Source organism: Coloeus monedula, assembly GCF_965178545.1.
Source record: "Coloeus monedula genome assembly, chromosome: 9".
Taxonomy (NCBI): domain Eukaryota; kingdom Metazoa; phylum Chordata; class Aves; order Passeriformes; family Corvidae; genus Coloeus; species Coloeus monedula.
Window position 1 is genome coordinate 10,726,448 of NC_138789.1, and position 6,000 is coordinate 10,732,447.

Genomic DNA, 6,000 nt, shown 5'->3' on the forward strand with positions numbered 1-6,000 from the left:
ATAAAAAGATATCTTAGAGATCTAGGCATTTGGCCTTGACCTATGGCTTTCCCCTTGAGACCATTTCTTTGGTGTGCCTTAAAGTAATCCTGAAAGTCTTTTCTGTTTAACAGACCACAAGAGCATACAATATATCATAGAAGGCAATTCTCTGGGTACTGCGTTCATCAGTTCTCTGTTCAAAGAAATGGAAGGTGAAAAGCTTTCAGTACCTAAAGGGACTAAATTAGTACTTAAGTTATACTCAGATCCTCCTTTCTTTTCAAGTAAGAGACCCAGTTCTAGAGGGTTTTTTTTAAAAAAACTGGCTGATGAAAGAGATTACATGATTTACCTAGAAGCTCCATTGCATTAAGACATAAAAAGAAAAATAGGGTTACAGGCCAAATAAATTGTCTGTTAAAGCTCAATAAATACAATCAATCCAGTTATTAACCAGTATCTTAAAGAAAAACTGGATTATTTCACTCAGTCAAAGAAATAGATCAGTAACCCTCATAAAGTATAAAAAAGCCTGTGTGTACTTCAAGTATTATCCCATGCAAGGACCTTCCCCATATAACCAAGTGGCTCAGGCAGCTGTAAGAGTTTATATGCTGAGAGCACCAACAACAACCCTGACCAGCCTCACCTGGGCCCTCACCCACCCCCCTGCTCAGGGACCCCATTTAAGCTCAGCCATGAGCTAGCAGTCCTTATTTGAACCTTGTTTTAGCTCTGTTTGTCTGTTGTGTCTTTGTTGTGCTGTCTGTGCCTTGCTGAAGGCCCTGACCTGTAGGCTGATCTCTTAGCTCAATTTCAGAGCTTTCTTTTGGTTGTAGGTGTGCCTGGCTGTGGTTGCTGTTGCTGGAGCCTGAGATGTGTTCCCAGCACAGCTTCAGGGCTGCCCCTCTGCAGTGGTCCTTCTTCTCCCTGCTCAGGTCCAGCTGGGTGGGCTCTGGCTGGGGGGCCCTACCCTGCTCTCTGCTGAAAAAAAGGCAAAGAAAGGTGCCAAATGATTTTAGGAGGTTTGAGTCAAAGGCAACCCTTATCTGAAAAGCCCAGTCTATTCTGGGGCTATGTTTATGTTCTGAACAGGTGACTAGAAAAGACTATATTCAGTATAACCAGACCAAAAGAGTCAAAGTCAGAAATGGCGGAAGTATAGATTTTAAAATATATTTAGAAACTTTAATCAAAAGATTCTCAGAATAGCAGAAGAGTTTTTAAAAAAACAGATGAACAGTGTAGGTAATGTAGCAGTGCTGTGTTGTCACTGATAAAAGACTTCTGTAAGATTAAAGCACTGGAGAGTTTTGTTTTTAGGATAAATTCCTAAATCTTTAAAGAAGTTGGATGTTACAGGTACAAAAACTCAAATATTCAAGAAAAACATGTTTTACAAAATGCCCCAGTTACAGTAGAATAAAATAAATAATCAAGAGCTGTTTACTCTCCTGAAGAATGTAAGATTTCAGTTATAAAATTGCAAGAGTTAATAGGCAATGTCCTTTATGGACAGGTGGTTCAGTGGACAGCTGAAGCATAGTTCTCTGGGATTTTTAAATCCTGCAGAGCATTGTCATTGTTAGCAGTTGTGCTAATGTGATCTGTATTCATCCACTTGGCCTGTATGTTTTCTGCAGCACCATTTTCCTGCTGAGCACTTGATTTTTGACCTGTAGCTCTTTTTCATGAGAATAGTAGCATCAGAAAAGCAATGAAATGCTTCCTAGGTTTGGCTTTAGATGGTTCAGTGCTCTGGTTCTGACATAAGGTCTGGGCTCCAACCTGCACCCAGATCAGTGCTCCCAGCAGCAGCACATTGTAAGCACTTTGTCTTGGTCATGGAAGAGATTCATTTGGATGCCTGAAATGAAATTAAACTAAAAAGTGAGGTTAGTGGGAGCTAAATGCAATGTGTGTATGTGAACTCTATAATAATGACATTTCTCATGCTGCTTTAAGAAATACGTGCTGAACTCTCAGTCCTCCAAATGTGTTTGTACCTGTCTAGTACAGAGCCCCAGAGCTGTCCCTTGGATTACCCTCTGAAGGATCCCTGCCTCCATGTGGCTTGGCTGTTTAAAGCTGTGCTGTAAGCAAAGCTCAGGTAACAGCCCCAGTCCTGGGATGTTCTGTGCCCTCCAAAATGGGGATGTGTCCCAGGAAAAGTCAGAACCCAGCTGAACCTCCACTGATGATTTTAAATCATGATTTCTTAGCTTGTAAATTATATTTACCTGAATTACAGCACCAGTTTGTCTTAATTAAGATATTGTACCTTTTTCATGCTAAACCAGTCCAATACTGTGTCCTAGACAAGAACCAGTAAAGAAAAAAAGTGGAAATAATAAAATAATCTAAATTTGCTAATAGTTTATTATATGATAGAGTCCATACTATGTTTTTTTTTAAGAATTATTTTATAATGTTAGTTTAAAACTGAGCCAATTACATCTATATAATGAAGCAAGTATACATTTTACCTTAAATAAATAAGAACTTCGTCTGTTGCCTCTTAAATATTTATTGCCTTTGTGTTCTTTAATTATATTCTCCTGTGTGTGACCTGAAGATTGCTCCATCAGGTGGCATAAAACTTCTGGATGTACTAATCAGACCATTTTAGATGTGCAGCAGAACTGGATTTGATGTCATCGTTTAAAAATTACTCAGCTTCCCCTTAGTCCTTGGAGTTATGCCAGAAATGATTTCTGGCTCATGCAGTAGATGATTTTCAAAATTTTAGGATTATTATGAAGAGCTTCCTTACTCATGGAAAAAGAGCTACAGTGTCTAGAGCAAACACCTAATAATGCAATTCAGCTGAGTTATCTTTTAGTCTATTAATAATATATAGCAAGTCTGCTTCTAGTCTCTGAGGTTTTGTGCTATTTATAGAACACCATCTAAGTGGACTGTATTGATGTAATTTAAATATTTATTGTGTATGTATTGATATAACACTAATTAAAAGTTTTTTTCTAGTAAGTTAAATGCATGTATTTTTCTGCTATGTTTTTGCTCTTCTGATACTAACCAGTGTTGATATCAAAAAGCCTTTTAATAGTGAAACCAATACAAATGTCATAGAATTAAAAAAAACAAAACCAACCCCCCCCCCCCCCCCACCCCCCCGCCAACCACCAAACATTTAAATTAAGATGTCTTGGGCAAAAGTATTTCTTGACTCAGATGTCTTTTGCAGCTCCTTTGCAGTTCCTTCAAGCAAGGTAAAAATCAGTGTGCAAAGTCATTCAAGACTCCTTTTTAACAAACAGGAACTTTGGTACAGCTCCAAAACCTCTCAAACAAGGTCATTTGTAGAAGAAATTATAGTTGGGGTAGAGCTAGCTTCCAAATAATAGGCAACACTCATTTTCTTGTTGATGTAAATGAGGCAGATCTCTGGATTTGTGTTTATAGTCACTGTCTCAGATGTCCATGCAGGAGGTAAACTAGACCTAAGGAGTGTCTGCATCTTCCAAAGAGCAATGGCTTTCTCAGGTGTGTGCCTAATGGTTTATCTATCAAAATGTGTGAAATAACCTGAGGCTCTCACCTCTTTATTATTATCAGCCAGTCATACTAAAGTCAAAGCTTTTAAGCCTTCTGCACAGCTCTATGCTACTTACTCCATTTTCAGGGAGACCAGTGCACACCTGAAGAATGAATTTCACTGTTGTGTCTCATCATGGATAAACAGTTGGATCTGCTGTGCAGGCAAGTCAAAGCAGAATCTATCTGCCCATGTTCATTGTCGAACCAGCAAGCTATTACCTGCTTTTTCTCTGTGGCCTCCTCTTTCTTCCTACACAACTCTGAACAGTATGACACACTATATAAATTATACCTATGCAGGATGCATTTATGAAGGCCAAGTCTGCCACAAGTAGCTTCTTTTCTTATTGCTTCAGGAAGAACAAACATATCTCTTCCTCAATTAACTTGAATTTTGGACCATTGGCACTAACTTTTCACATGTATTAATGACAGGTAGAGTGTTGGCGTTACTTTTTGAGTGGTTCTAATTCCTGTATGGTCTTAATATACAAATACACCATTTAGTATGATACTCATGTAAGAAAATAAGTGTAACTCGTTGAGACCTCAGACAGCAACAATGCTGGATATTATTAGGAACCTATTGGTAGGCAGTGAGAGCTTAGGGTAGCGCTGATTTTCATTCATAGATACACGTCATCTATCCAGGTATTGTATTCAGTAATGAGTACAGATACTGCTTGCATATTCTGATTAGGGATAAAAGAGAATGCTACTTCATTAGATAAAGGTGTAAGGATGATGGTATGAGGAGAAAAATGGAATCAAAGGCTGTACTACTTGGCAGTATAACATCACTGGGATGCAGTGACCTTCAGCAATATTTACTTCCCTTATTCCAGATGAGGGTAAAGTATGTTCAGGCTCTGCCTGTTCCAGTATTTTCCAGTATTTCCCACAAACTGTGGAGGACCACCTCTTATGCCTGCCATTCAGAGAGGCTGGAGGAATGGGATGGCAGGGACTTCATGAAATTCAACAGGGACAAACATGAAGTATTGCATATTGGAAGGGATAGTCCCTTGCAACCACAGGGAGCAGCTGTGCTGAGAGGACACGGGAGTCTTGGCAGAGAGCAATCTGAGCACGGGCCAGCAGCATCCTGGGCTGTATTAACAGGAGCGTGGCCAGGAGATGGAGATTATCCCATTCTACTCTGCACAAGCTAGATTGTATCTGTACACTAGTCTGGTTCTGGGCTCCCCAATGCCTGGAAATCATGGATAAACTGGAGAGTTCAGCAGATGGCCACCATGGCTGGAGCACTTGCTCTGTGAAGAGGGGCTGAGGAAACTGAACTTGCCAACTGGGAGAAAATAACTGGGGGGACTTAAAAGGAGGACTCCACCTTGCTGGTACCTACAGAGTTTACAAAGGAAATAGGATCAGGCTTCTCGTAGTGGGGTATGGTGGGATGATAAAAGACAGCAGGCACAAAGTGAAATGAGAACAGCTCAGTGTTTAGAAGGGAAGATCTTCCTCCCTGTGAGGACAGTTAGGCTCCAGGCCAGGCTGCCTGGAGACATTGTCCAGTTTCCATCCTTGGAGGTCTTCAAAGACCTGAGTAACCTGGTCTGAGTTCATGGATGAGCCTGCTTCGAGCAAGAGGTCCCTTTCCACACCACTTACTCTGCAACGCAATGAACCTGTAACACAATCCAGCAGTCTTTACATATGCAAGTCCTGGTAGCATGTAGACCTTTTTCAAACGTTAGTCCATGGTCAGACACTGTAGCACATTAGCTTTATTAACTGCTCTGTGAGCAAGGCTACAAAGTTTTTCCTATAAGGCTGTGTATTGGCTGAGTCTGCACCAGGAAAGCAAGACTCAATTCAGTGGCAGCTGAAATTCCTTTTCACTACAGCTCTCTTGTGGAGAGAGAGACTGGTGACATTTTCTATCCATTTACTCTTAGACCACCTGTGTACTTTTCCATTAACTCCACTGATTTATTTATGAAGCCATTATGGAGCAAAAAAACCTAGACGTTTCCTCTTCTAATGTTTATTCTGTTAGGCCAAGTAGCCAAGCTCTTTCAGACTCCCCTTAGGTTGGGATGCTCTTCATACACCTTCAGCTGAGGCTTCCAGCGCTAGACTAGAATGGGGGGGACCAGAATGAGCCCAAGTATCCAAACTAGGTATTTTGCAGCGTTTTTGCTGCAAAAAACGCTGCTGCTTGTGCTGGAAACCTTGAGCTGGTACAACCTTGTACGTGCGGGCAGGAGCACTATGACGAGCCCGAGGGGCTGCGGGCCGCCCTCTTTCCTCATCGCACATTTCCCGCCCAGCGGCGGGGGTGGGCGGAGGGCGGCAGGGGCGGAGCGAGCTCCAGAGCTCCCGAGCTCCCCGCCCTCCCTCCGCCCCTCGCCGCGGGGCCGGCCCTTCCCTCCCCGGCAGCTGCGGGCGGTGTCTCCGTTGCGGGCGGTGTCTCGTCCGCGCCCAGCCGGCGGG